Here is a 25,969-nt window from a genome sequence, read left to right on the forward strand (position 1 = left end):
GCAGACTGCAGAAAAGGATAGTTGAGGGTGCCTCAGCTCATTTCTTCAAGAAATTTTCAGAAGGCAAGGGGGACAGTCACTCTTTAATCTCACAACATCTTATGCATTGCACAAGGTCCTTACCATGACTGTAGGAGCCCTGCACAGCTCTTGGCCATGTCAAGGTCACTCTGTGTGTATAAACAACCATATCCCAAACTTACAGTGGTTTTCAGAATCACTGATCTTTAAGTACATCTACAGCATGAACTGGCTAGATTTTGTAAACACCACTCATAACAACTCCACCTTCTAGCTGAAGAATCCATGTGGCCTAAAAATTATGAGAGAAAGCAGTTAGGAGATGTAAGGGAGGACTTTGCAGTGTTCTTATCTCCAGCTGAGGTCAAGTGACAAAGTGTTGACATATCGAATATTTTTTGAGCTGAGGGATCATTTCCCAGCTAGCTTTATTGTTTTTCAAAATTAGTCTTGTTTATCCTGGTGCTAACATGAGGTGTGAAAATGAGGTGTGTACTTATCCAACCTCAGTGATCAGGCTTGTCAGCCCATACTCCCTGCTAACCCAGAAAACTTGGCAGGCTGCTAATCTGTCTTACTGACTTCTAGTAGTAAACCTTGTCCACAGTATTATAATACCATTTCAGCTATCAGAGAAAAAGAATATTTTCTGGGTCCTGAAAGACAGAAGGGTTTTTGGATTTTGCCTTCCAAAGGGAAAAATAGACAGATAGACTGCTGTTCAGGCTGCCACATAAACTTCTCTTCCAAAAAACTTCTGCAAGATCAAATGCATAGAAACTGTACAGAAGAAAATTGCTTCTGTTGGCTCTTCAGTCTGAGCCATGGCCCTATTTCAAGGCTGACAGACCACAGGAGAGCTAGATGTTCCTGGACTGTTTTGGCATTAAAGATGTGGCTAAGACAAATAGCCAAGCTCTACAGAAAAGTGTTTTCACAGCTCACCCAGTCTGGCAGCTGTGGCTCAGTAAAACGCCAAAGCATAAAAACTTGGCTCAAGCCACCTACTCAATCCAAAATTCAATGAGTGGAACTAGCCTAGGCAATCAAGGAGAAGCTTATCACCAGGCAAAGGTTTTGTTATGTATTCTTGCAGCAAAAAGAAAACCAGTATTGTGAACAGAGTATGTCTAAAAGTATTAATTTATGGAGGAAGGACGTCTACATAATCACCTTTACAAAGAAAAGCAGGTCTGAAGCACCGAATTTTACATTTTTTTGTTAGAGATTCAGCACACAGCAGTTGCCCTTGATCTTAATGACATGAAGAAGATGGGATTTCTCCAGCTCTGTCACAACAGCATGGATCATTGAGCATTCCTATGGCCAAACATGATTTTTCTATTTGAACATTTCTAAAGATTTTTGTCCCCTTGCTATCCTCCTGCAAAAATGCATGTATCAGTGCTGCTGCTGAATTCATTTACATTCAAGATCCTAAGAAGTCTAAAAGAGTCAGTGTTAACATCTTGCAGAATGTAAACCCAACATATACAGGTAGACTAACATTTCCCTTACTCTGGATGTGGGAGAAAACAGAACATTTTAAAATATAATCTATGAAGCACACATATAATATATGAAGTGCTTGACTAATATAGCATGTGGGAGGTACACAGAAGAGACAGACAGAGAAGTAGGTAGGATGGGATTCTCATGCTGTTCTCTAAGCCATACAGAGATCAAACAAAAAACAGGTCCAGAGAAAACATATTCCAGAGGATCAGCTGAAGCACTAAAGTCTGTTTTGTTTACTGCTTAGAACACTTTCAGTGATTTAATAGTCTCTGTTCCTTTGTGTCCCATCCAGGCTATAACTGCCCAGCCCAGTAATGCCATGCTGACAAACCCAAACTTCCAGGACACTGAAGCTTTCTTCATTTTCTAAAGTCAAAGAGCTATGCTAGGTCAGAGCAGTAGTCTAAGTAATACTAAAAGAGCAGGCAGTTTTGAGGCTTTTAAATTTCACTGGTATCTTTTGTATCATAAGAAAAGGATAAGCAACCTTATTGTCATCACTAGTGCATATGTAACCTGTTTGCTCCCTCCCTCCTTTCCTGGTCATTCTGAAAGTTTTCTTTTCTAGATATTTTCTATTTCTTCCATTTGGGTAAGGCTGCAGAAACCCCACTACAGTGGGCAACCTGTAACTCACTGCAAACATCAGATGACAGAGAACAGCAGCTAGGCTATAAGAAAAGGCCATGAGACTTCTACTCATACCCCAGGACATTCAGTGAAGGACCATCTTCAAGAGGATGAGCTCAGTATCCTCCTCTGCACAAGAGGGCAGGCTTTAGCAGATGAGCCCTGCGCAGCCACAGTGATGCATGAACCCTGAAGCAAAGCAGAAACTCATGTGCCTGCATAGATCCATGAGTAATTTCTGCCTGATTACTTTCACTGAGAATTTGATTCTTTCTGGGTAGAAAGAAAAGTCTTTGCAGCAATGAGACACTGCCTAATTGGATGGCTCTTCATGTGCACTTTGCTTCATTTTATTAAGCAACGCTAATGTTGAAGCCCAGACATTGCATCTCAGCACACCTAACTCCTCCTGTGGGAAGGCTTGTGGCAGACCCACAAGAAGATGTATCACCTTCTTGCTAATGGAGAAAATCCATCATCCAAAGTAATTTAAACCATTCAGGATGGTCAAGTTCATCAAGACAGCAATGACTGTGACTAATACCCTAGCTGAGGCAATTGAATTCAAAGCCTTTTTGCATTTTTTTGCTAAGGGAGAGGCAGAGCTCCTGTCTCTCTCTAAGGCTGGAGACTGAGGTTATGGTGTCTGATTAAGGCATCTCAAGCAAGGTATCTGAGAGTGAACTGGATAGGCAATGCTCTCTGATTTCAGAACGTGTGTTCATCAGCCTGCAGTGATGCCTAGAGAGGAGCTGGAACTTGTGCGGCCAGTGACAGTGCTTACACTGACCTCATTGCTGCAGCTGTGGCTCTGCTTTTGTGTACGTCACTGGAGTCTGGTCCTACAGTCACACAGAGCAAGATGAATCACAGAGCAATAATTTTGTGGTCTCTGTCAACAAGTAACAGCAGTCAACATGCTGGATACTGCTAAGTATAGTTGCAGTTTATCTCTGGTTGAGTAGGATATAGATGCTTCAGGCTTCTTTCTCTTCTTGCATGCTTCCTCCAAAAGCAGAGAGCAACTAATGGTCAACACTGTTTAAAGTGGTGGGGATCAGCTCCCTTAGCAGCAGCTGTTCTGATTCTCTGTCTCCTCATGTGTTTTTTTCTAAAAGGTCAGGCAATTACTCAGGACTGAAAAATCTGTGTCAAAGCAATCGGTGGTGGCATCTCATTGACTTCAGAGAAATTGCAGCAGGAATTAATCTGGCTTCATAACTCTTCCTTTCCCTGTAACAAATGAAATAACCTAGGTAGATTCTGCCTGTAGGCAGCACCGAGAAAGATCCCACTTCAACCTCAATATGGGGCTTGAGTCCTCTGAAACGTCATTTTTCTCATTGAATCCTCCCACACCTGACAGCTAATTTTAGCAGTTGGTCTAAGCAGATATGCACTGAGATGTCCCCCATATCTCAGTCAGGGGATGGAAGGAGAGAACCAATGGGGTCCTTTTCCATTCTCCTCCTCTTTTCCATTCTCCTCCTTCTCTGTCCACAGGCTGGCATGGACAAATAGGGTTGCTGCATGAATTAGGGTCAGAAGCAAAAAAACACAAACACAAGGAAAGATTTCATTCTAAACTTGTGAAAATATATGTAGTTCACCTTGCTGTCTAGCCTATGTACAGAGGAATGGGGAAGGGTTTTAGCAGAGAGCTTTGAAAGATAGGGAAATAGATCTTTAGCCTTCCTCTAAATGCTACTTCATTTTTGCACTTTCTTTTCCCCAGAGCTCCTTATAGTCTCACCAAAACCAGACTGTTGAAAGAAAGGGAAGGACAGAAAATGAATTGTAGTGATAGATGTTACTTTGGCAAATAAGCCACCAGAAAAAGTGAGAAGAAAAATATTTTCTCCTGAAGCAGGGGGGCTTGTTCACCATTTACCTCATGTGTTTACCCTTGGGCTATCATTATATTAGCCACATTTCCTGACTGAGCTGGAGCACCTGGTAACTATGGTAACCACATTTTCATATCTGCCCATAAATTCCCTCAGTTCTAATTAGGGCACCCATTTATAACAGCAATAACAACACAGGAGAAACAACAGCAGACTTAGCTCAGATGCAGTCACCTCTCTTTCTCTCATGCCACAAAAATGACCCATTTCTCAACAGTTCTTATATCCTGAGATGTCACTTATGGCACAAAGCCTAGTTGCTTGCCATGTCAACCACTTTTTATCCATCTGCTTTGGTGTACATACCTTCTTGCTTTCTAAAAAGTCTCTTCATCAGCCTTCCAGTCCAAACAAAAGCCAGCAAGCTTCACATCAGGCTGCATACACCTGTTTCTCTTGATAGAAGAAAGAATTCACATCCAGCCTACAACAAAATCCCATCCACAGCACTACTGCAGATTTTACAAAGAGAAAGTAGATGTTATTACAAGCAGAAAGGCTAAGTAGTTGAGTTTACAAATTTACCTGTGCAATCCAGATAGTTTTGAAGAGAGGACAAACCATGTCATCCAAAGCGAATTATAGGTAAATGATGAAGCAGCAATGTACAAGGAATCAAGACCAAGTAATAAACAATTGCAAAGTTCAATGGCTCAGTGTATTTCACCACAAATTATTTCCTTCTCTATGAAACAATAAAGCTTAGTGAACAATTTGAAGCCTGCTGACATGATTTAAAAAGATGGATGGGCTGGTAGGTAGTCGAGAGTGTTTGCTTTATTGTTCACGGAGTCACTGCTCAGAAGTACATTTGTTTTGGAGTCTATGTGAATTATTGTCAAAAAAGTGACAAATCTCTTTCTCAGTTTAGGCCATGCTGTGCAGGCCTTACATGAATTTCTTTTGGCAGAAGAAAAAAGACATCACATCTATGTATTGACACAGATAAGACCACAAACCTGTCTCCGCAGAGGTCAAGAGAGCAGCGCTGCTCTGGCTTCAGGTTTTGGTAAATTTGTTGCCACTAGAAAACCTTCTCTTGTTAGAAAAGCATGCCAATTATTATAACTGATGCATGACTATCAACAAGTATATCTTCTTGTGAACTTTTATCCACTTTTCCTCTGCATCTCCTGAAGGCTGAGGGAACTGGGTAAGAAAACATACTGGAGCTTTTACTGGTGCTGTTGGAATACTAAATACCACTTACCCTCTTTGCCTTGCCAGCCCTCACGTGGGGAAAAAAATGACAAGCCCAGTGGTGATATCATATAAATAGGTGTTAGTCCAAGCTACAGTGGCATGACAGCTGACTTCAGCCAGGGATTTGGAGACCAGATGATCCTCAGCAAACAGAAAGGGTGCTGCCTTGCATGAGAAAGCTATCCACCTTCCCTCTACCAACACAAAAATTAAGAGGAATGTTCAGGTTCACTGAATAGAAGAATGAAAGGTGTTTCACTGAATTTTTTACTTTGGGATCCACTGACATAATCAGGGATGCTGTGGCAACGCTTCACAAAGCTTCCCCATTCCTTTGTACTCTTTTTTTATACCAAGAACCCACTGAGAGAAAGAGCACCTCCTCAGCCCAGTGAAGTGATACCTGCCACTTGTGGAAGTCTGTGTGTGTTCCTCTCCCCTGACTTCCCAGTGAAGGCTCAAAGCACCCTGAGCAGAGACGGGTGAGCCATCCTCAGACTGTGGTTGTAAAAAGCAGGTTCATTGCATTCTATTCTATAGGTTTATCTTTTCTTTGCACCAAGTAATAAGAGCTTTCAAAGTGAACAGTGTTGTGGTGAAAAAATGTAAACTTTAGTGAATTGCCAGAAAAGGTTCCAGCTATTTGCCAATTTAGTCATCAAGCACCATTTAGGAGCATGGATAGAAAATATGTTGATGATCAAATTCTAATATAACCACAAAAATTGATTTAAAATGCTGCCAAACATAAAGCACAGTAACAGTCAATACCATCTATATGTATTTTCATTTAATAAGTGAAAGGTAATTTCAGTCACTTCCAGACTGTATTAATTTTTGACACTTCCCTCAGCTCATGAGGCGCTGTTTGGAACTTGGGTGGAGAGTCCCCTGTTGCAAGTTGTGCCTCTCATTACTGTACCTTCATTTCTCCATCAATTTCTTATTTATTCAGGCTGTACTCTGTTAAGAGAGATGGGTATTTGCAGGATGCATGATGCATAATGAATCTCCAGTCTCCATGGAAGCCTCTAAAACTGCCCATCTTATTTTGCTTACTGGCTCTTCCTATTTTCATCAAGAGGGAACACTCTCAAACTGTCAAAATCTTTTCAAATGACCCCACAGTAACCACTGTAGCCTAGAGTACTTCTTGACTTATTAACTATTAAAATAGAATGTGAAAAATATGTTTTATTTGATTTTAATAGTTAAGGAAAGCAAGTTTTTGACAGGAAAATAATAGCTCTGAAAATAAGGAAAAGAACTAATTAAAAATAAGGTTAAATAAACAGTTTCTATGTGATCTCTTGAGCTAGTTTCATTTCAAAGACATGCTTTACCTGGAATAATGTGTGGTTTGCAAGACCCCTGTGTAAGGTTAAGCATTCCTTGGTAGTTGCCTGGAAACGATGCCAATGACAGTTTGTTCTCATTAAGGGCAAATAATGCAGACAGGCTGTTACAATTGTACTTCTGAGCATTTAAATAAATTCATTTTGGACATGTTTTTTTTCTTTTTAAAGATGTAAGTTCTGAAATCTTACCAGAAGCATTGGAACAAAACAGATTCCAACTAAAATAGATGAGTATGCACATAAATTAATTTGAAATTACCACTATTAGTATTATTACTTTTTTAGCCAAATTAGTGCTGAGCAGAATACAATTGTCTTCGGTTTGGACTGGTTTTGCATTGGCTTCTTTTTTTCTTTCTGTTCTGCACCGTGTGAAACTCAGAGCTTTTTAAAAAGGCCCTCTGAAAAGTAGGAGAGACAACTTTCAAAGCTGCTGCTTGGGAAATCATCAAGAAGAGCAGAAATCAATCCCAAAATAGCTACCATTCTTAGAAAGGAAAGCCCACAAGTTTAGTTCTTGCTTCACGGTTCATTAAAACCACACTGCTGCCCTGGGCACCAATCAATGATTCCTGTGCTCACCCAGAGACACGCTTCAGGTTCACAGCTACCTGGGCAGGGCAAAACCAGTCTGCACAAATTTCACTGTTTAGGTGTCTGTGGGGACACCATGACTCCTTTAACTTTGTCAGTTAGCAAAGCTGTGGCCCCAAGCCAGCTCCCTCTCCTTTCCATCCCTCTGCTTTCCTTTATGACCGGGTAATGCTGTGGTCGATCACGGGAAGTGCAGACCAACTGAAGTACCTTCTTTACAGAAATCAATGATGACATGAGGCATCACAGCTGCAATTAGAAGAGCTTTAACTAGTTCAAACTGCTGGTAAATGAAAAGAAAAAACAGTGCATTTAAGACTGGGAGGAGAGCATCTATTCTTTTGCCATTCCAGGCAAACATTTTGTTGTGGGGATGAGAGGGTGGAGAGGTGGACATATTTGTCTTATTTATGTGCCACAGCTTATAATCTTGCATGCTTATTTTACATTTTATCTGCAGCTTGTCTGTTGCATTGTATTTGCCTTAGTTTAATATAATCGATTTTGAATTGATCTGATGGAGGTGGGGGACTGCAGTCTTATAAGTAGCAGATAATTTATTGTGTCCAGAGTCAGAAAAAAAATCCAGAGATCCATAGAATTTCACTGGAAAGCATCAGTATATTTAATACCTATACTAAATTTAACACTAAATGTAGCAAAGTTCATTCCATCATATGAAATTTTCTTGGTTTTGTTTGGTTTTTTGTTTGGTTTTTTTGTTTGTTTGGTTTTTTTGTTGTTGTTTTTGTTTTGGTTTTGGTGGTTTTTTTACATGAGAGATAAAAGAGCCTGGGAGGAGCAACTAAGTAAGAATAAGAGGGCAGGGGAAAAGAAGATTATTTGCAGTAAAATTTTGCAGGTTGTTTTGTTTTGTTGTTGCTGTTTCTATCAAAGAGAAAACCACACACATGATGATAAAAAACGATAAACAACAGGGAACCATCTTCCTGCATGGAAAGAGTTGCATGAGGTTGCCATGAATACATGCTAGTTACCTGTACTTCTGCAAAAAGGGAGAATTTATCTATTTTATTTCCTAAACCAAGATAAATTCTACTTCATGGAGAAGCCTACACACAGCTGGATCAGCCAGCCAGCCAGATAGACATGACCAGACAAGAAGCAGATTTTATAAACAACTAAAGAAGTTTGCCATCTGGCAATGCTGGGCATAAGAGATGAGGGCAAACTCCATCCCATTAAGGGAAATTAAGACAAAGGCCCACGCCAGACAGTGAAGGATGCATGCAGGATAACCACTGGCAGCAACACTTTCTACAGAGCTGCTTCTCTTCTCCACCACTGCACAGTCAGTTTACAACTGAAGAAACAGGAACTGCTGAAAGAGAGAACAGAAGATATTTACCCTGCCCTTGGAAAATATGTTTCCAAAAACCACAGAGCTTAAGGGGACATATCTGGAAGAAAACATATCTTGATTTATAATGACTGTTCAATGGCTAAAATTTGTGGTCCAGCTCAGATGTTCTGAAGAGGATTGCAGAACTGAAATCAGAGACATATGTACAAAAATTTTGTGGAAATGAGCCACCACATACAGCAAACTGGCTCATGTTTGTGGCCTCTTAGGCTGCTGGAATGAACACCTGTCAGCATAGGAAGCTTGGGTTATCAACAGAAAATAATATTAGCTGTGAATTAGAAAATAGTATTTATCTCCTTTCCCTCAGTGACCATTGAAAACTGGAATATATTTCCAAGCCCAATTCCATGCATGCTTGTCATATCGCTATAAGGAAGATTTTTCACACAGTGTAGAATATGAGACTTTTTCAAAATCGTCATTTGCTACTCACAATGTGTTGCATCTAAGTTGCATCTGTCTTACATGTCTGTATCTCCTCTCTTTAACTGGAAGACTTAAACTTCCTAAACAAAAAAATAGCAAGAAATGAATATTCACCATGTTCTCATCACAGTAACCTCTCCTTTTCAAGTGAGGTAATTCTATTTTTCCCATTGCGATGGTTGTTTTCTATTCTAAATTCTAGCTTCATGCAAAGACATGGTAAAAAGTCCCGCTAAGATTTGAATCTGCATCATCTCACACTTGACTGCCTGCCAAAAGGAAAATATTTACACGTGACAAGTAAAAGGCAGCCTCAGGTGTAGGCAAAAGGAATTGGAATTAAACTGCAGTGAGATGTGGTGGTGCATCGTGTCCCTCCCATCCACCTCCAGGCTGCACTGTGATCTAATGCTTGTACACACGTAAATGCCATTTTGCAGCATTTGACTCTCTTCAGTGAGAATACTTCAATACCTTGTCCAAGACAAATAGAACAACCCACTCAAAGAAAAGAGTTCCTTTGCCAGTTTGAAAGGTGTTCTAATTATAAATGAAAATTGCAGGATTGACTAGGAAAAAAATTGAACAAAGACATGTCCATAATTCTGTTAAATCCATTTTTTCACCTGATCTTATTCACCTGGGCTTATTCTGCCCAGAGACAAGTGTGTCCCCAGCAAGGGCTTAATCTGGCCACCTACGAGTGCTTTTATCCCAGTGTATCACCATGGACTCCAATCCTTTTCTTTACACACATGAAGAGCAGACTTTTACATAAAGTAACCAACACACAGCCCCTTTCTCAAATACGGAGTCATAAGGCAGATGGATGGGCATATGTACAACCACCGCTAACTGCTAATGTAGCCATTTGCACTCAACAATATGACACTGGTTTGGGATATTTTCTGGAAGAATTTATTTTTATAAATAAAACCTTGGCATCCTAAGACTAATATTCTCCTGCTTTCATGCAGCCTCTGTGAGACATTTAAAGGAACACTGACCTCATTCTCCTTTCATCCCTCTCTGCTGAAGTTTCAATAATAATCTTTTCTCTCATCACAAAAGCCACTATACTGACATGGAAATTTGCTATATGACTGTGAACTTAAACACTCACTTTCCTTTACATTCCATCTTTTTAACACAGGGGAACAGATTCCTGCTGGAGGCATTTAGGTTTTAGTCAAGAAAATTCTTACATTGGCCAAAATCAAATTGAGATGGAAAAAGAGCAAATGAGAAAATACAGTCTACAAGATTAGAAGTCTTCTTCCAAAATACATGTCTCCATATCAGGAATGGACATGAGTACATACTCATTCATGTATTTTTTCAAGGTCCATCACTACGGACATCAAAGTTTTCCATATGTGAAAGGACTATAAATTCAGAGCTTCAGTAACAGCAACTGAGTCTCCATTATTGAATGAAAGACAGTTTCATGCCAGAGTCCTTCCACAACTAAATTAAGCAGGTGGTGAAGTAATGCTGCAAAAAACCAAACAGGATCCTCTCCTATTTGGAGCATTCAATTGGCAGACAGTTTCTGATTTTAGGGGATGTTGATGAGGTCTTTCCCAAGGGGTTATCTGTAATAAAGAAGCTAGGCTAAGGCTGTCAATGCATTAACAATCTTCACAGGAATTGTCTTTGTGTTTTGTAAAATTTTCCCTTTAAGGGTCTTGTTATATCCTTGCATGCTGTTCATATATTAATTCAAAAGCACTAAGAGCTCTTTTACAAGCTTCCATGTAAACACATATTGCCAGACTGTTCTTGAAGAAAGAACAAAGGAGTTTATTTTTAGAAGTCGCTCTTTCATACATTTTTTTCAAAATTTACCTAGCACTATTAATAAATAAGTAAAATGACCTTCCCCCCAAAAAATGAGTTGATTTACAAAATTTACAGTAGAGCTTTAACTTATTTTTTCCATCCTTGGCTTTTTTAACAGATTGTTTACTTCTCCCAGGTGAAGCCACTATATAGCTATAGGGGGGAAAAAATATGCACAAGGAAAAGACTCTTTCAGTCATTAGGTCTTTTTCATTGGCAACTCTCCCTGTGTTTTCATCTGTGAGTTTTCTAAGGTAATGGAAAATCTCAAACCATGTGCTGAAGCAATAATTTCATGATAAAACTAATCTTTCCAATAAACAGCTCTCTGAAACACTCTACTTTTCATTTTCAAAGAGCCAGAAGGATTATGGTAGTGATTTGGATATCTATTTTTCTAAAATTGCCCTCCAAGCCTTCCTTACTCTAATATAATGCACGGAGTCCTTAGCAAATAGGAATTGCACCCAGAATGGGAGAAAAAAAACACAGCAGAAACAGATGTAACCTTAGAAATCACTGATGTAAGTAGTTTCATTTCTTGCACTAAAAACCATTTGAAAACTAATCTACTGCATGTTCCTTCCTTTCAGAAAATGTAAATTGATCTTTCAGTTTGAATACCTGTCAAAGTACAGCCACTATAACGGTGATAAGTAATTTTGCTCGTCAGCTGATAATGTCTGATATACTGCAAAATTACGTGTAGCTCCACAAGAACTGCTGGACCAGACTACCCCAAACCAGGGTAGGGGATGCTCAGTCTTAGAGACTTTAGCAACAGCATGAGTGAGAAATGTCTTTCTCCCACCAGCACCTCCCAAAGTGGTATGAAAACACATCACAAATAAAGGCAAATAAATCAGGTTATGATAGTTCCCAACATGGTGTTGGCTCGTTAATCTTCCACACTGCCACCATGTCCCTTCCATACACTACTTCATGTAAAATGTCTGTTCTATGTTGTGGATTATGCCAGTTTCAATAAAATGCTCACTATGGGGAAAAAAATAAAGGCTTTTGAGAAGGCACAGAAATATTGGCTGCCTGCCCTTTTTGCTTGTTTCTAAACTTAGGGTTTAGCACTCAACCTACACTATAATTTTATACATTTACTGTAAGTTTCTGAAGGATGTAGCTTCCTAAATGGAAAGACTCTTCTTCAAAAAATACTGAACAAAGGTAAAATTGTTTTGGATTGCATCAGAGCTGGGAATTCGCTCTGTGAGTAGCACTTTTCCCCTGACTTGACTTTTTGAAGTAATATGTCTTGAATAACCCTGGGGTGTGTGCTCCTTCCAGGAATACTGGGAAAGGACAACATCTCCAAAGTGAGAGGCAACTCATTTAATAAGTCTACAGATCTCTCCGGACTAGTTAAGAGTGCCTCCAGGTCTAGTGAAACTTTTAGACCATCACAGTAAAGTGAGAAAAGTCCCTAAAAATCTTTTTCCAGATTTGATACCTTATTTCTAGTTTACCTTTCATTGAGGAGCCACCTCTTTCTCTCACAAGTGCATAAAATTTTCACAAGCACTAGCTATCTATGAGAAAATACTTTTAGCCTATTAGCTGTCTCTAAACACTTAATCTCAATTATTTGTTATTTGAGTGCAACTGCTCTGCTTAATTACTTGCTTCTGTCTTTTCGTGACCTCAACAGATGGCTGAGTGTGTCTAAATCAAGACTATAACCAAGTTGAAAAATAACAAAACCTTTCTTCTTTCTTAGCCAAAGAAAGACTGATGACACATTTAAAATCACCACTGTTTAAATATTGGTGAGCAGTGAGTAGGTTACACACTGACAGGGCAGAGATTTGCATGTGCTCATCCTGTTCATGAAAGCAGCTGCTCTGCATGCAAATCCTTTCTATTTAGCCAAGTTTTTTCCTATTTCCCAATAGCAGCTGTTGAATCCCAAACAGAAAAAGATGCCCAGCAGGAAGAAAGGGGTGCTGGCCATGGGTGGCGTTACTCAGAGGGAACTAAGCAAGTATACAACGCAACAGGTGGAGGTTTTTTTAGGCTTTTTTTTTTTCTATCATCCTTTTTGAGGATGATAGAAGCAACAAAAGACCAGGTCATAGCCTTGATGATTAAGCTTTCAGCCCTAATAAAAGATCCTCACAGGTTGTTTTTGGCCTGAGGAGATGCTGCAGCTCTGGCCATAGCTCAGGCATGACCAGCTCCTCAGGCACAGCCTTGTGTTACCACACAGACACTCTTCAGTGCAGCAGAGATGTTTGAAAGGCACAACATTACTCATTTCTCACAAAAAAAATCCCTATTTTTTCCATCTTTTTCTATGAAATTTTTCTTGAATGGTATTTAGGTGTCTGAAAGTTACTTGAAAACCAAACCCCTTCCACTTTGATGAAAGGATAGCAGAGAGCTTCATAAGAGATGGCTTTTTCCTTTCCTAGAGATCACACAAACCTCCTAAGAAGTATGCACAGTTTTGCTCAGACTAACAAAAATCCACCCTACAGGACAAGCAAACATGCAAATTTTTGTTCTGTCTTTTAAAAAGAAACAAACAAAAATAGAAAACTGTCCAAACCCAAAATTTAAAGAAACAGTGTCATAAAATGCCAGTGCTTTTGCAGTGAAAAACTCCCTTGCAGACAGGGTACCACTGCCGTGCAAAGCAGATTTGAAAACTAAACTTCTGGCTTTCAATTGAGTGACATCCTGTCTCAAGTCAGTGATGAATTTGACTGTTCAGCCAGACAGTTATTTCATGAGGGTTGTGTTCAGCTGATGGGACTGTCCTCCCCCTGTTCGTGTGACTCTGCTCTGGCTCCCAGTCCTCGTGTACTCACTCATCCAAGGAATGCAAAGTGGATGTCACTTGCTGCCATACCGGTAGCTTTGTTCAGCTACACTAAGCCAGACATGCTCTATTTAATGACATGCAGTAACTTTTTGTTATTTGGCACAAAATTTGAGCTGGTTTTCTTTAGACCCTCTCAGGTGCCTACTGCTTTTTCCAAATGCAGACCCAACTCCTTTAGGGAACCTCCTTCCTTCTCCCCCAGCCCTTTCTCAATCACACTGAAACTAACATTGTCTCTAAGTTTCTCTCTGCTTTCAAACACAGTTTCACACTTCCTGTCTCAATTCTGTTATATGCTTGTCAATCCCATTTGCTCCTCAGCGTGGATAAGACCAGACTGGCTCTGCTTAGAAACAACAGGCTTTTCTGGGAGTTATACTATTTCCTGAATAGTGTTCAGATTTCCTGCAGAATGAATTGACTGCAGAAGGCACACAGCTATTTTTAAATCTGCTTTTTTCTCCCCACTTCTCATCTGTCCCAGATTAAAACTCAAAGGGATTTAGAATAGGTGCTCCCAACTCATCATAACAGTCCCTCATACATTAATACCTCAGGTCATCTCTATCAGGAGCTTGAAATGTTCCATGTTACATAGTACAAGTTTAACTTCAATCTCTCGAAAGCTTCTCCACATGAATTTCTAAATATATTAACTCTGTTTCTCCTTGTAAATCTAAATTTTTTTAGATGCAGAGCCTGAATCATCCCATTGGGAACAGAGCTCTCAAAGTTTTCTGAAAGAAACTAGTTCCTTTGAGATTGGGATTTATCAAGCAGATCATTAGTAAAGGAGTCTGTAAGGTATTTGGTTCCTCCTGCCTCATAGGATCGTGGGTGCAACACAGGACTGGATGACGTGGTTAGCATCCATCTTAGTGAAGAAAATGTGTTACTTCTTCAGTACCTTAACAGGCTCCAAGTCATACCTAGAGATAAATCTCTGAATAACCCCAAAGTCCAGAAAAATACCCTCAACATGAAATTTACACCAGGTGTGTACATGAGACAGTACGTGTGTGCAAGCATGTGTGCATGTACAGTACGTATGAGGGTGGCTGAGCATGACATGATGGTGCGTGACTGTGCACAGGAGTGTGTGCAGGAGTAGGACTGCAGTCCAGTGAGTGAATGTAGCTGGTTTTGGCCAAGCAAGATGTACTGAAGGGGATGAAAAAGTGGAAGGAAATTTCTGTGCAGTGAGCAGAAAGGTAGAAACTGATTTCTCCACATCTTTCCCATGTGTAAGTACTGAGAATGGGTGTCAGCATTTGCCTGGGCTGAAGTGCTTGTTCTGTAGGATGCTGGAGAGCTAGAGGGCTTTGATAACCAGGTAGAAGTGCTAATGTTCTAACCCAGGAGAAAGGTATCTTAAAGTTTAAGCCTTTTTTACCTTGCTGGAGGTGACATGCAGTAGTTGGGATGACTTACATATCACTAGTTACCCAACAGCACTTTATTGTCATTAGTAAAGAAAGAGTGAACAGGTGAACCCAACAGGGAGCAATGGAGAAGCCAACACTGGGATTTCTTGCTTGTACTTGTAGGAAAGATGAGAAAGGAGATCATGGTGAATGAAGCACCACAGGTTAGTACATGAAATTAGATGCTACACAGACTAACTCACTCCACGAGAGGGCTATAGCCTCAGGGATGCGTCTTGAGCAGCAAGAAGCCTCTTAACTACATGAGGCCAAGGTAGAGGGAAGCATGAAAAGGTTGGTACCTGGCCTAGCTGAAGGGCAAGATTAAGTTGGGACAGAGCACAGACTCAGTGGGATCAGCTACCAAGGAAAATGCAGTGCTTGAAGTCTTTTATTCAGAGTGTTTACTCTGCCCGCTCTTGATTCTCAGTCGTGGTTAGCAGCTAAAGGAGCCCAGACTCACACACTGTACTCAGGACAGAGCAAGGCAGCTCTAGCAGAGATGGAGGCCCTGCCTTTGGCTGCGTGAGAGAGGAAGAGTCTCATGGAAATAGAACACTTGGCTTTTCCCAAGTTAAAATGTGGCCAGAATTGAGTTTATCCTAGAAATATGATGTAAAAAATCTAGTTTTACACAACTGAAATTGTTTGGGTCAAACAGGGAAGGGAGTTATAGCCAAAAAAAACAGTACGGAGAGGAGAGGGAAGGTACTAATTCCAAAAACAAAATACCATCTTTCCTTTTTTTTTAGACACAGGTGTTCAATTTCTTGTTTTGGAGGAAAATTTCTTTTTGAAAATTGAAATAATTAAAAAGCAAAAGCATTCAAAATTAGAACAAATGAAATATTTAGGTCAATATAATTATTTTTCTTTTTTTTTTTTTTTTCCCCCCCTTCTCTCCATTCTCCTAAAAGAACTAAACAAATTGTCTGGAACAATCATGCTGACTGCTGAACCAAAAATCCATTTTCCCAACAGCTCTTCCCTGGCTCACAATCCATTAACACTTGCCAAGGCCAGGTATTACAAGGGCTAACAACACCTGGCTAGAGTTTAGTTAGAGGGACGAGAGTGAGGGTATTAGGCAATGGTACCTCTTATTTGTCTTTTAACTGGAGTCTGGCAATACAAACAGCTCTTAAACCAAGGGTTTCTCCAATTTCTCTGATAATAATACTTTTTTATACTGCCATCTAGCATAAATTATGAAAGTCAGGTCTCTCTCCAGAATGTTTTTTTTTTTTTTTTTTTGATTCCGCATTGAGCATTTTCAGGGAGAATTCCTGAGAAAGGGAGAAATACCCTGAAATACCTCAAGGATACATCCTTTGGGGAATATCTGGATGCTGCTCCATATTTTAGAGATGATCAATATTTTACCCAAGCATGAAAGAAGAGCTCTTTGCTAGATTTCTTGGTTGCTGCAAATTACTCACCTGCTTTATTACCAAGTGTGGTGTGTTCAGGCACTGCAGGACCTCTTGGGAATGGCTTCAGGCTCAATGCCTGGACAGTACTTGGCAGAAGGTGAAAAAGGCCCTCTGGCTCTGCCTCACATTTATGTCACTGAAGCATAAGTACTTTTCTAGCAGTTTAGTGCCTGGACATCACTGACTGCCTATCTTAAAACTCCAGCATGCTGGATATTTAGCTACAAACTGTGGTCATGCTGTCCACCCAGCACATGAACTCTGTTTTCCCAGCTTTGTCTGACTTTCCTATGGGACCTGGAGCAAATTACATGATCTCTTCCTAGTTTAGCTTCCTACATGTAAAACAGAGATAATTTTTATTACTGTCTTTTCATTAGTAGTTTCTTGTGGACGAGGGCTATCCCTACACCATGTCTTTATGCTTTTCATTATGTAGAACAGAGTCATAAAAATGAACACCTGGGTCCCAACAGAAGACAAAAGCAACACACTACACAAGGAACAACTGAATCTAAATAGAGATTAAGTACTACTGATGTAAGGAGGCATGCTGCTACAGGAGCTACAGGGTACACCACTAAAATTGAGTTTCTTTTATTTTCTCCTCCATTCCCAAATAGAGTTTAATTCCTCTCTAACACATTTATGCAAGACTTTTTTTAGAGAGTGCATTTCTGCTGAATGCTGTGTCACACACATCAGTCTTTCTTCAAGGTCAGGATTTTGTTTGATGTCTTTGTCTTGAGCAAACAAAGGTAAATGGGAAAGAAAAAACTGCACTAAAAAAGAGTACAAAGGTAAATGGGAAAAAAAAAAAAACATGTACTAAACTAGAAACTGCTGAGTCTTCTGTATAAATGTTTCCATTTCCTCCCCAAGCTGGCTATGTATTTCCTCTATTTAATCTTTTATAACTATATAAACACCCCAATGAATCCAACTGCCTCTCACATTTCTAAATGAAAAAAAGAAAGTCAAAATGTGGTAGACAACATAATGTTCAGGTGGTGCCAGTTTTGGAGACTAAACTATACATGGAGCTTGTAAATTATGAAAAGAGTAAATTAAATGCAAATACAGAGTATTTTTTTTCCTGGTGAGCACCACAGTTTAACATCCTCAGCTCCTTTCTATGAAATTTACAATGGGGTAAACAATTGGTCCCATTAGACTATATATATAGACTAGAAAGAAATTGATAAAATGGTGATGGGAATGAAAAATTAGTGGTTTGTACAATGGGAACTAAGGTTATGAGACTATCTAATCTACCCAAGCCTAAAGCAGTAATTTATGACAGAGCTAGGGCTTGAACTCAGCCCTTCAGTATCTTCATGCAGGTATTTGGACCGTCCTCCTGAAATCCATGGTGTATTTCATAACACTGAACTTCATGACCATTGGAAAATGGGATGAATTGAAATCCAACAAATGCCAACCTGAAAAGCATGGACTTTGAGTGAATTATTGAACTTACAGGCTACTCTTTCTGATACCAGAAGTAAAAAAAAGAATCTAATTAACATGGGAGAAGGTAAAGGGATTCTGAGTAAGGTGTAATAACAGCACCTTGTGTAAAAATCAAGGAGAAAAGGTACAGCTGGCAGAGAAAAGGGAATGTGCTCCTGCTTTAAGAGACCAGAAGTTGGTGGTGGGTTAGTCCTTTTCCTGTATGACGTTCCTCACACTAAGAGGACTCTGCAGTCACCCTGCAATCAGTGACTACTGCCCCGTGAAGGCAACAGTCTCCTCTTGACCCTTTCCAGCTGCCCAGCAGTGGCCAGCAGGTCTACAGCAGTGCCCTGGTGTTACCTGTTCTCCCTGGGGAATAAGAGCTTACTTGATAGCATCTCATAAGGCAGCAAATTAAAAGTGGCCTGAACAATGGCCTATAATAGCAGGGAAATGACATTTGCGGCCTTTTTTTCCTGCATATGTAAAGAAGATATTAATAAGAACAGGGCTGGGGCTGAGGTAATGCAGCACAGCTCCACTAAAATCAATGAAATGAAGCCAAATTGGATGGAATGAGGATCTGACCCTTTGCCAGTGACTTTTCTTTTTGTTCATTGGCTTGTAAAACAACTGCAACAAAAGCAGAATACAACCTGAATACAGGTCAGCTGCTAAACTAATACAGACTTCTCATAAATGACTGGAAGGATTTACAGGTATAATCCATGTACAGCAGAACTCAGCATTGCCATGGAAACAATTACATTCAAGGAACAAAATGCAATTGATACCATCCATTCGGAAGGCATTTAAAACTTGTTATGCACTTAAAGTACAAGGAAATTAGTTTGCTAATTAACACACTGTTCCCAGCCATTGTGATTTCTTTCTTTAATGGTGAGAGTGGTATTTGCTTCTTTGCTTTCCCTCCTCATGCTCCCTCCAACAAACACTTAGCTTAAATACAATATTTCAACATTTGTTTCAAGTCACGTAATAAAAGCACAAACTGCAACTAGTCTTTATCCTTTCTTTTTCAGCCAATGCCTCCAATAGATCCTTTTTAATCTCCCCTAATGTCTCTAATGTAATGAATCCCATATATAATGACATTATAATGGTTAGAAAGTGCTTAGGCAAGCCTTCCCAAAAGAAATAGACTTCAGACTCTTTAAACAAAAAGCTAAAACAATAACAAACCCCCCTCCAACAGAAACACCTTTTAATTGACTGCAGTTCTCAAGGCACTGCTTAATTGCGAATTATGATTTCTTATGTCCCAGCTCTGGTTTTGCATGAGGTCAGTCACTAATTTCCCCAAGTTTGCAGCAGAAGAGCAGTTAATGACCCCAGATGACACCTGGCACTTAGAAATGCAATGCTGGTTGCATATTAATAGAAAAAAATGCTCTTCTTTATGACAATTTTATCATAAGCCTCCAGGAGTGACAAGATCCTAGGAGAGATTAATGATGTAGATGGTACTCCTTAGTGCCTCCAAGAAAAGGGTCTTTTGTGTACTACACTTGCAAAATTCCTGCATAGCCAGTGAAAATACTTCAGACCATGTAAATTCAGTAACATCTGTAGTTCTCCAGATCTTCTTTCATTCCACTGTCTAAAAGGGTCATGCAGTTGCTTAACTGTCTCCTTTAGCCACTGGACAGAGATGGAACTCCAGAGAGAAACTCAGATCTCAGCTGGGCTCATTTGCTTTCTGGAGGTTCTTCTGTCTCTGTCACCTACAGTGTGACTGCCACATTATCATCTCCTGTAGTGGGGGTTAATTCCAACCCCAAAGATCACAATTAATAATACTGAGTCCCCTTCATTTTGTGAGAAACTGAGGCACTGACAGATGTTGTGGCCTGACTCTTTTTTTCAAGTAAAGCAAAAGAACTACACATTTCCAAATCTCTCATTTCAACATGTTCTGAAGGAATATAAGACCTGCTATCACTCATTCACATACAAATACTGATTTGGACACCAGCTGAAATGAAAACAAGTCCCAAACTACTTTTATTTCTTCTTTTTAGACTGCCACATCCCATCCTGGGTGGAACAGTCTGCAGCAGCTTTTTAATCTCTGTGCAAAGCAACTCTGTGTTTAATTTCTTTCTTTCTTGTCTCAGAGCTGCTGTCTGAGTGAGCATAAACCACTTCCAAGCTTCTCTCAATTCATTCACTGGTGAGCTGCAGACAGCTGCATTAGCCACACTGCCAATAAGAGCACATTTAGGGAGAAAAGCACCCTTCAGTCCTAAATACGGTAGACAGTCTGTAAGAATAACACACCTCCTAGCTAAATTTTTTTCCCTGTGACCATTTTCAAGGAAAGAAGCATTGCCACGCATCACTAAATACACCATTTCCAGCTGTACTACTGGCCCCAATATGTGGCTGGAGTTGAATAAAACCCTCAGGTGTTCCCAAAAGTATAATTTGCGTGATGGAATCTAAAGCCTATGTTCAAAGTTAAACCTACACCCAAGAGTTTTGCTGGACTGAGATTTTGGTGCTTAGAGTTCTAAGGCAGTCTTCTGGTAATTCCCAAACCAATTTGAGCTCGTAGCTTCTAGAAAATGAGCCAAAATAAAAACCAAAGCAACATCCAACATAAAAAAGAAAAGCCCACTTGGTGCACTTTGCTGTATCACGAGGCCATAATAATCAAGGTAGTTTTCAGGGTTATACTAAAAGACATAAAAGCAAATCAAACTCCTGACCTGCAAAAAATCCCCTTTTGAGAAGAACTGTTTGCAGAATCAGGACTCAAGGCTAAAGAAATTCAGCTATTTAGTTTTAAAATTGTAAACTCTTGATTAGTAAATGGAGGTACAAGCAGTATTGCTATGTCTAATCACAAGGTTACAGGTTGGAAGCTCAGCATTGTACATGTGATTCTGCCTTGAAGCGTCAGAAAAGGTGGATGGGAAGTAGCTTAATAGTTTTCCTTTTACCCTGTCCAGACTGCAGAAAAAGACAAAGATGACCTCTCACTTATTACTTTCAGATAACAGAGGAAAACATATAATCCCCCTAACAAAACCCTCACTGCCTGATTCATTTTGAATGTTAGAGAAAATGAAGATCACAAAGGCACTTGTTGGTCGTACATGGTTAATGGCCGTATACTCACTGTCAGTTCTTCACTGCGTCTTGGCTGTGCTAGGTGGTCCCAAAGTTACTTCAAGACCCTGATTGCATCATTTCCCACATGGGACATTAAGTGCAGTTTTCTATCCATCACGTCCCTTAAAAAAAAAAATGAAACGGAAAAAAAAATTCCAAACTGAACCACCCCCACCCCTCCAATTAGCGCAGTAATTGTATTTCCTGCCATATTGCCTCTTCTTTTGCTGACATCCTGTTCTTTGAAAGACAAACTTTGAGATAATCATAAGGTATTATTTATGATTCCATAGCTCTGCCTCCACATAAAAACTCCTTGAAGAAGACTAGAGCATATCTACAATGTATTGTTTCTCTCTTTGGGAGTCAAATGTTTCCCAGAGGTAACTTAATCATCCATCAAGTTGGTGTCAAGCATTGCCACTCAATTTAATTTGCTTCCTGACAAAGAGTGCCTTCCTGGGGATATCAACATGTAACATAGGAAACAGTTTGTGAAACCAGAGGAAGAAAATAGACAGAATGAGAGTACATTACGGTGTTTAACCTGCATATGAAGTAAACACATCATAACTGCTCAAGGAAGGCACAAAGCCCAAATGTGGAAGCAGACTAAAAAGAAAAAACAGCTAATACAGGAAAAGGAGGGATGCACTTAACGCCTCAGCAGCTTGACCTTTACAGTAGAATAACCACAAAGCACACTATCTAGCCTAAGGGAAGAAATAACACGAGCTCTAAGCACAACCCAATACTCTGACCAGAAGCCTGATGATTCGTACATGCTGGAAGGCTGAAAAGGCCATTACAGGTTAACCAAAAAGTCACAGAAATGTTTACATTTGACCTTGCCCTTGGGCTTACTTGCAGCTACAGAGCCTGAGTATTTATTTCACTGTATTCTGTAGTCTAGGAAAAAAAAAATATCCTGGCTTCCATCAGTCTTATAAGTGGCTGTAGCACCTCCCAGAAAGACTGCACTATGGGCTTCTTGTTCCACATATCCCTGTGAGCAGCAGCTGCATGAGTAACTCAGAGGGAAGCAGAGCCATCCAAACTGAGTGCCTGGGTCAGGAAATTTGCAACAAATCACCAACTCTGTGGATTTCACTGATACATTTGTATCATACGACAGGGGCAGGGAAGGGGTTCAGGAGCACAGGTTTTTAATAATTTCTTCTCTCCCAAGGCAGAATTACTAAGGAATTACACCAGGGTCAGCTCCAACTAGTGTTTTTTTGCGAGTCTGTAAAGGGTGCTCTGTGTTCCTCTGTAAAGACTAAATTAATGTTAACATGCCAAGCCTGTAGCAGCTCTTATTAAAAAGCTCAAAGGAAGCAGTCTCAAACTTCAAGGACAGAGAGATCAACAGTAGCACCAAGAGAAGCTCAATCAGTCATTTCAACTACCTTTCCAGTTGCAATATGGTGCAAAACACACGTGTGGTGCTTCTTGCAGCGTAAGGAAGATGAATGACAACATCATTTTGATATCAAGTCAATGGAACAGGAATGCTGAGTTGCACTGAAAAAGCCTGACCACAGGAACAGGGTGGGCCCACTGTGCAAAGGGCATGTGGCTACAGATAGATCATGCAGGGGAGAAGCCAGAAAAAGCTCAAGCACAATACTAAAAACATGTAACCTGCCATTAGCATGGTTGGAGGTAGGACTCTGGGAAGTGGTGAATATTCTGCTCCCTTGTCATCAATTTAGGTGAGTAGAAATTTTCAATACAAAAAAAAAGAGCTGGGAAAGGTTTACCTCAATTTCAAGAGGTGAATAGATCAAGTTGACACCTATGGAGAGCATGTTCAGATTTTGCAGCCTTCCTGAGCTGCAGGAAGCAGTCTGCCCAACGTCAGGCTCTCCACGGTGCAACTGGACATGCAGGTGAGTTTTGTCTTTTATCTAAAGATCAGGTGCTGAGCCTCAGGTATCTGACTAGGCTCCCTCTAAAGTCATTGAGGAAACAAGACAGGGGCATTCCACATCCTCAAATCGTTGCTACACCTGTATTATGATGGATCAACACAATTTTCAAGACACCAAACTGACTTGCAAGCCTCAGTATCAGGGGAAGGCGTAACATCCCACATCTTACAAGGTGCTTCAGAAAACAGCTCTCAACGTAACAATTTTTGTCCTAGCTGGAGTCTGGCCAGCTTGATGTCCTCCATATGGCAGGGAGTCCAAGGGCAGAGTGTCCTCTCTCAGCTAGCTGGTGAATTAATTGCTCTACAGAGAGAAAGTAGTATTTATTTCCTGAGGTATCTTGGGCTTTCATTACATTCCCATAATCTCAGCATTCATACAATCATAGAGCTCTGCACAAAAATTACAATAGTGGATTAAACACAGGTCTGTCACCTGTATGTTTTGCTTGCCACCTATTATTGCTTTTTCTTTTACTGAAGAAAGAAGCCATCTTTACAATGAAATTTCTAGAATAAGTAGTCTCACAATGATATTATTTATTAACAGTTTCTGGATATAATAGGAGTAAAATTTTTTCAACATTAAAGGTGCAGAACACTTCATGCAGGAGCAGGCTGAATGGTAGGAAACACATGATGAGATACAAAGTCTGTGACTATTTAAAGTTAGAAGGTGTCTAGTTATCACAATTATAAAGTTGGAGATAGCAAGATGGCAATGGACAACTCAGCTTAAGTGGACACCATCTGTTACCACCCACATTCTGTGTGTAAAAAGTCATCCTGATCTGTCAGGGTATTGCTGAACTAAGGCACATCTGGCTCTTGAGTACCTCTTGAGTATTTGAAAATAACCATTTGTGATATTATTAGCTATTGATTGCTCCTTTCCAGAAAGTAGTTTGGTATCTGAAGGTACAGCACACCTGCTGAATTAATATTTTAACTTGTTTAAATGCAATTACAGTCTCTTTACACAGGGGAAAGGCACTTTCCTGGCTCTGTATACTAAGCTCATGGAGGCTTTCTATGCACAAGATTACACCACAGTGTCCTACTCCCCTTTATCTATTTGAACTAAGCAGTAATCTCTCAGCTAACAACTACTGCCATTTCTTTGAAAGACAATATCTGTTCATTCTTAACAGATAATTTTCATTTTCTTTTTTAATCATTTTTGTAACTAATTGAGAGACATGCATTTAAAAATTGAAATGCACAAAGCAAGTCACTGTTAAAGGATTAAAAGCTATCAAATATACAAAACCAAAGAAGAAATTTTAGGATTTAGGTCTCACTCCTGCTTGTTGAGATAGTGTGGCAACAGAAATTGCCCTTTCCTTCCCGCAGTAATTCTTGTTCTTATATCAGAAGCAGAATAAAATAAAATATCATGACAGTCCCTCTGCATTTCTAGGAACATTAATTCGAGATCTGGCCTTGGTTTAGGACTATCCTTGGCAGTACCCCTTTACCAAGTTTTTGTTTGCTTGAATGTTCTTGAAACTCCTGCGCTGATTTCTGTCTTTTCTTCCGTGTGATACAATATGACCATGAACACAGTCCATTGATATTTAAAGATCTTTCTCTCTCCCCATCATTTATTACTTGTTAGGTGAAAAAATATATTATTTGTTCTGCAAAGTAATGAATCCTTCACACTCCTGTAAAATAAGACGAGAGCTTCAGTAATACTTCTGACTGTTCCCTAAATTACATACTACCAGAACCCATTCTTTATTCCTCTTCACATTAATCATCCAGCCGATGACCAAACACACGCTGTAGAGCAACCAGCAGTTATGTATCACCTCTCTGCAAGGTGTCTGCAGTTATGTATCACCTCTCTGCAGCTTGGATCAGCCCTCAACATTAGATCACAAGTAGCTTCTGATAAAAGAAAACCTACTGCCATGTTTAGCCCTACAAATGATACAAACACTCTCTACCACCCTTAGCTTCACCACAGTGAACTTTGGCTATCAAAGCAGTGTTGAGATACCTTCTTTCAACACTCACTACTTGGAACTATTCAAATTATCACAAAACCCTGACAATCTATACAGATGTCTGTCTCAAAACCAGCGCCTCTGGTTCAACAAGCCTTGTAAAGGATAGTCTGTCTCTGTTTTTTTCTGTATCTTGGGCTGGTCTCTGGTGGCATCAGCTCTGCATGGGCACAGTAAGTCCCCTCCCAAAGCAGCCCTTGCTAGTGCTGTAGCATAATGAGCCCAGTGGCTGCTGTACAAGGAAACACAAACATTTTAGCAATGCTTTTATTTAATTGGCTCAGAATAGCATAAACAGTCTGTAGGAACATATTTCAGGGTAAAGTTAGCAAAGCCTTTAGGCAAACTATAGCCAACAAAGGAGGAGCACAGGCCCCTTTCTTTGAATTGAGGGGGATAAAGTACTAAGCTACGGCACCAAACATCTGTTTTGTATTTTAGCCCTGTCCTCTATAGGACAGGGTGTGGGGAGCACAATTTGCCCCCTTGCTAACCTATGTTGCTTGGGGCTGCAGAGGCAACTGCTTATGTGCATTTCTGTCCTGTCCCCACATCAAAGAGGGGTTGTTTGTGGACTGAGAGGAACACAGCGAAGGGCAGTTATCACACCCAAGGGAGTATAATGAAATATAATCCCTTTCCCTCTGATATCTGGGGACAAAGGAATCAGGAACAATGAAGAGAAAATACCACCTCCATTAGTGCACACCTCAAAGATACCTGTAAGCTGCACTTGCATCTAGAGAGGATAAACTAAATCTGCAATCTCTTCTAAGCAGAGGAAGTCCCTGTGGAGCTCTGTCTTTTGTAGATATCTATGGGGGTGAACCACTCTTTCATGCCTAAATG

The sequence above is a fragment of the Myiozetetes cayanensis genome, unplaced genomic scaffold (assembly GCF_022539395.1).
Source record: "Myiozetetes cayanensis isolate MyiCay16 unplaced genomic scaffold, myiCay2020 scf7, whole genome shotgun sequence".
In the NCBI taxonomy this organism is placed as follows: domain Eukaryota; kingdom Metazoa; phylum Chordata; class Aves; order Passeriformes; family Tyrannidae; genus Myiozetetes; species Myiozetetes cayanensis.